This window comes from Elephantulus edwardii, unplaced genomic scaffold, assembly GCF_000299155.1.
Source record: "Elephantulus edwardii isolate Elephantulus edwardi_28Jun2011 unplaced genomic scaffold, EleEdw1.0 scaffold00014, whole genome shotgun sequence".
Lineage (NCBI taxonomy): Eukaryota > Metazoa > Chordata > Mammalia > Macroscelidea > Macroscelididae > Elephantulus > Elephantulus edwardii.
In genome coordinates this window covers 11,035,200-11,040,264 of record NW_006399764.1, presented here as the reverse complement: position 1 = coordinate 11,040,264, position 5,065 = coordinate 11,035,200, and the positions used below count along the sequence as shown (strand labels likewise).

General features: G+C 45.7%; 1 pseudogene; it reads left to right on the top strand.

Moving 5' to 3' along the window:
* The first annotated feature begins 3,110 nt into the window (after window positions 1-3,110).
* LOC102873299 lies at window positions 3,111-4,462 on the top strand (annotated as a pseudogene).
* The last annotated feature ends 603 nt before the right edge of the window (window positions 4,463-5,065 follow it).

The following is a 5,065-nucleotide window of genomic DNA, read 5'->3' as shown; positions in this document are numbered from 1 at the left end:
GACTGGTACAGGAGGAGATTGTCCCTCCTTCTCCAGCAGAGCATCTGGTGGATTCGAACCAGGCACATCTGGGATTGCAGTGTAGCTTCTTGCCATTAGGCCACCAGAGCTCCCTTCATAGTAAATATTTGAGATGTTATTACAATCACCTCAATTTTACACAGGAGGAGATTGAAGCTCAAAGAAGTTAAATAACATGCCGAAGACGTAGACAGTTAATGGGATGGATGGATGGATTGCATTCAAACCTGTTTGTCCACTATACGTGAGCTAGACCTTAATTAGATAGCTTGTCACCATTGCTGCAACAATGGGCAGAGTGGAGAAAGCAAGGATAGTGCAAGATCAGGGATGGCTTCATTTTGTTGTCCTGGAGTTGCTATGAGACAGTGTCAGCTTAGCAGTACCCAACAATAACTGTTAAGACACACAGTACATTGTGAGCAATTTTAAGTTGATCTATTGTGCCGATGGCATTGTTGAGAGGAGTACAACCAGAGTCTTCTCCAGAGGCAAGGATGGTGAAACTTGTCTCCCTTTGGTCTTATTTGCAGGAAGACTCAGTCCTGGGAGAGAGACATTATTCTGGGAATGGAAGAGGGTCAGTTATAGAGAGGAAGACCCTCAGTGAGATGACTGGACACAGTGAATACTGCAATAAGCCTAAGCATAAGAGAGATCGTGAGGATGAGAAGGTCCAGATCTGCTGTTCAAAGGGTCGCTGTGAGGTGTAGTCAACTTGACGACACTTAACAGCAATATAGGGAGTTCTGTGGCCTAGTGTTAAGGAGCTATGCTGTCAACTCAAAGCCACAAGGTCCAAATCCACCAGCTGCTCCATGAGAGAAAGATGGGTAATCTCCTCGCGTGTGATTTACTGCCTCTGAAAACCTGCTGAAGGGTCAACTACGGGTCTGTTTCAACTGGATGGTACATAACAACAACACAGCGCTGCTGCGGGCGATTATGGTGATCCTCAAAAAGAAAACAGAAGTAACTTCCAGTGGAGAGAATAAGGGGTACTTGCGGCATCTAAGGAGCCTTGGTGGTGTAGGGCTAATGTTTCAGGCAACTAACAGAAAGTCTCGGGAGCTCTAGTGGCCTAGTGGCAAGAAGCTGTGTTGCCATCCTGAAGGCCCACGTTTGGGCCTACCAGCTGCTCTGCAGGAGAAGGATGGGCGATCTCCTAGGAAACAGGGAATGCAAACATAAATTAGAAGACAGACATCAGGAAGCAAAGGAGCGTTACAAGCTGCTGTTTGCTTTCCCTACCTCACATGATTTAACAAATAAGATAAACAAAGAAAATTAAGGGGGAGTGAGTGTTTTCGACTTGCGAGGTTGAGTCCAATGCAAGTGGATGGTTGAACTTTGCTTCCTTAGCTGGCAGTCTATCTCTGGAACAAGGCTCAGGGTCTGGAACACACCTCAGTGCTCAGGTTACCTATAGGAAAGGGAGCAAACGGAGAGAGAACAAACTTGTGAGTTACTAGAGGAGATGGAGGAGGGTGGCTTAAAGTTTCTCACACACAATTTTATGGGCTTCATTTAAGCTTACTTCTGGTGCTACTTTAATTCAGAGCAAGGCCAAAGCAACCCCTGACTATACTAGAGATGGGTTTCCTGACAGGGCTTGGTTGTCGACTTTATTCCTATTGTCACTCTGAAGGTTTTCAGTAACTTAAACTTGATCATTATTTCTTCAGATTATTTATGATCTTGCCAAGCATGGCCTACGAAAGACTTTTAGCTTTTTATTGAAGTATTCAAGCAGAATTTCAAGAAGGACTAATATTTAGGTCTTTCTGAGACCTTGCACAGTCACTGTTGCCTGGGGCCTTAGGTGTGTGCTTGAAGAAGGCAACAGGAAAAGAGACCGTTACTGACAAACCAGGTTGAACGTCCTCTTACTCTGGCCCTTTTAGTCCTCCTTAGATAAATCAGCAAGTTGTTATCTTTTCCACCAGAAGGCAATTCTTCTAAAGAGGGCCCTCCCCAGGATTTTGGATACGCTGATTTCTAGTGTCTTTGCTCTTTGTAATATAGATTCCCCCCTTGTTTCTATCTGATCTCCTTTCTCCTCTTGGGGTTTTTCTTGAGGTATGATCATCTTACCTTCGGTGGTATTTCCAAAGACAGCATTATCTGGAGTTGTCTGGCATTTCTCAGTTTAAAGAGTCTGGCTTCCTGTGTGTCCAACACTTCACAGTTTGCAACAGCTGGCTTCCTGCAGGACCAGAACTTTGCAAAGCCTGGGCTCCTGCAGCCACTTAGCACCACAGTTTCCAAGGCCTCCCTCCTGTGGTCCTGACATATAACAGCTTATCTGAGCTGGCCTCCTGCAGCTCCAGCACTCAATTGTGTGGAAGGCCTGGCCCCATGAAGATCCAGCGCTCACAGTTTATATCCAGCGCTCACAGTTTATAGTAAGACTAACTCAGTCCTGCTCTCTCACCATCACCACATACCCTGGCGACCAGTTCCCTCCTGGCTTCAGACTCCAGCCCCATATGCTCTTGGAAGGATGTGGTCTGAGTCTTCCCAGGGCCTTGACCTTGCACCCAGTCCAAGCATACTGTCATGGGGGCCTCTCTCCTCATCTCAGTCTACATACTGCCCCAAGATGCCGCTTGGTGGGAGCTCAGGACTCCCATCTCATATGCTATCATAATCATATGCTATTAATCTCTCCTACTGGACAACTGGGGTGGGAATGTCCATCCATGTCTCCAAGGGGCTGAGGAAGTCTGGTAAGTCCTCTGGAGTATGCTCAGGGTGTATTTCCGAAGACAGCATTATCTGGAGGTGTCTGGCATTCTCTGTTGTTGAGTACCTTGGGTGTTGTGTTGACCATGGCGAGTTGAGTTTGCACCAATGGCTCAGTTCGTCTTTTGTAGTCTCCTCCTAATGTCAGGGATGCTCTGGGAAACAAAAGTCAGGTTAATCATTCAGACTCTAGCAGAGTTTTTGGAGCCAAGATCCGTGTACTTATAGAAAGCTTGAGACCACGGCCGCCGCCGCGGGAGGCTGGGGAAGGGTAGCGGAGCCGGTGCTGCCGCCACGTCGTGGTACCGGCCTCTCTGCAAGCGGCCCCGAGCGGCAGCGGAGCCATGAGCGCGGGAACCCCTTAGATCGGCAGCAAGATCAGCCTCATTTCCAAGGCAGAGATCCGCTACGAGGGCATCCCGTACACCATCGATACCGAGGACTCCACCGTAGCCCTCGCCAAAGTTCGGTCCTTTGGTACAGAAGACAGACCAACAGATCGACCGATACCACCTCGAAATGAAGTCTTTGAATACATTATATTCCGAGGAAGTGATATTAAAGATCTCACTGTTTGTGAGCCGCCAAAACCACAATGTTCTTTGCCTCAGGACTCAGCCATTGTTCAGTCTTCACTAGGCTCTTCTACTTCTTCATTCCAATCGGTGGGTTCATATGGACCTTTTGGCAGGATGCCGACGTACAGTCAGTTCAGTCCAAGTTCCATAGTTGAACAGCAGTTTGGTGCTGTTGGTGTTGCTGGAAACTCTTTGACATCTTTTGGAGCAGAAGCATCTTCAAACAGTGGTACCTTATCCCAAAGTAGTGCAGGATTCGAGATCTCTAAAACCTCAGTTATCACAAGGTCGTTCAAGCCCTCAGTTAGACCCTTTGAGAAAAAGCCCAACCATGGAACAAGCAGTACAGACCGCCTCAGCCCACTTACCTGCTCCAGCACCTGTTGGGAGAAGGAGCCCTGTATCAACCAGGCCTTTGCCATCTACCAGCCAAAAAGCAATAGAGAATCAAGAGCACAGGTGAGTTGAAGTGCATAAAGTTCCAAGGCCAGAAAATGAGCAACTTAGAAATGAAAGCAAGAAACAAGTAGTTCCAGGTGCTCCTTCAGCTCCAAAGAGAGGCCGTGGGGGTCATCGAGGTGGCAGGGGAAGATTTGGTATTCGGAGAGATGGGCCAATGACATTTGAGAAAGACTTTGACTTTGAAAGCGCAAATGCACAATTTAACAAAGAAGAAATTGACAGAGAGTTCCATAATAAACTTAAATTAAAAGAAGATAAACTTGAGAAGCAGGAGAAACCTGTGAATGGTGAAGACAAAGGAGACTCAGGAGTGGATACTCAAAACAGTGAAGGAAATGCTGATGAGGAAGATCCACTTGGACCTAATTGCTATTATGACAAAACGAAATCCTTCTTTGATAATATTTCATGTGATGATAACAGAGAACGGAGACCAACATGGGCTGAAGAAAGATTAAATGCTGAGATGTTTGGAATCCCACTACGTCCAAACCATGGCCATGGCGGCTACCGAGACCGAGGAGGTCTTGGCTTCCGTGGAGGCAGAGGGCACCTTCGCCAGCCCTCGAGGGTTTCGTGGTCGATTCAGAGGAGGTCGTGGGGGCCAAGAGTTTGCAGATTTTGAATATAGGAAAATCACAGCTTTTGGGCCCTAAAAGGTCTGGATCGATCATACTGTTTTCTGAAAGAAAGACAACAAAGTTGCTGCATAGTCTACAAACAAATCTGAAAATGAAAATTCTAGCTCTTCATACTCCTGAAAATTGGTTTCAGTCTTTTTGAAGAATGAAGAAGTGAATTCGCTGTATATTTGTCACCAGCACTGGGTTTTGTTTTGTGTTTTGTTTTCTTGCTTAATTTCAAAGATACAGTGAAACCTGTGAGAGCCAGAACCTAATGGGACTGCCTTGTTTTTTGGGTCTCACAGGTTTTCTACCTTTGACAGGGTACAGTCTTAATATGTTTCTGTTGCTCTCTTTAGTGGAAAATATTTTGTTTTTCTTTTCTGACAGGTTTCTGCCTTACACAGGATCCATCTTTTGCAGGATTTACTATATTGGGGAAGGGGAAAGAAGGTTCATCTTTGAAAATGAGCCTTTAAAAATATATTTGAAATTGCAAAAGGTTACATGATTTTTTAAAATTGTATAGTTAAACTAAAGCAGTATTTCGTTGGGACTTAGAAGTATTTTTTATTACTGAGAGGATTTTTCTTATCACTAAGTTGTATTTGGCAATTGCCTGTGAATGGGGCCGTG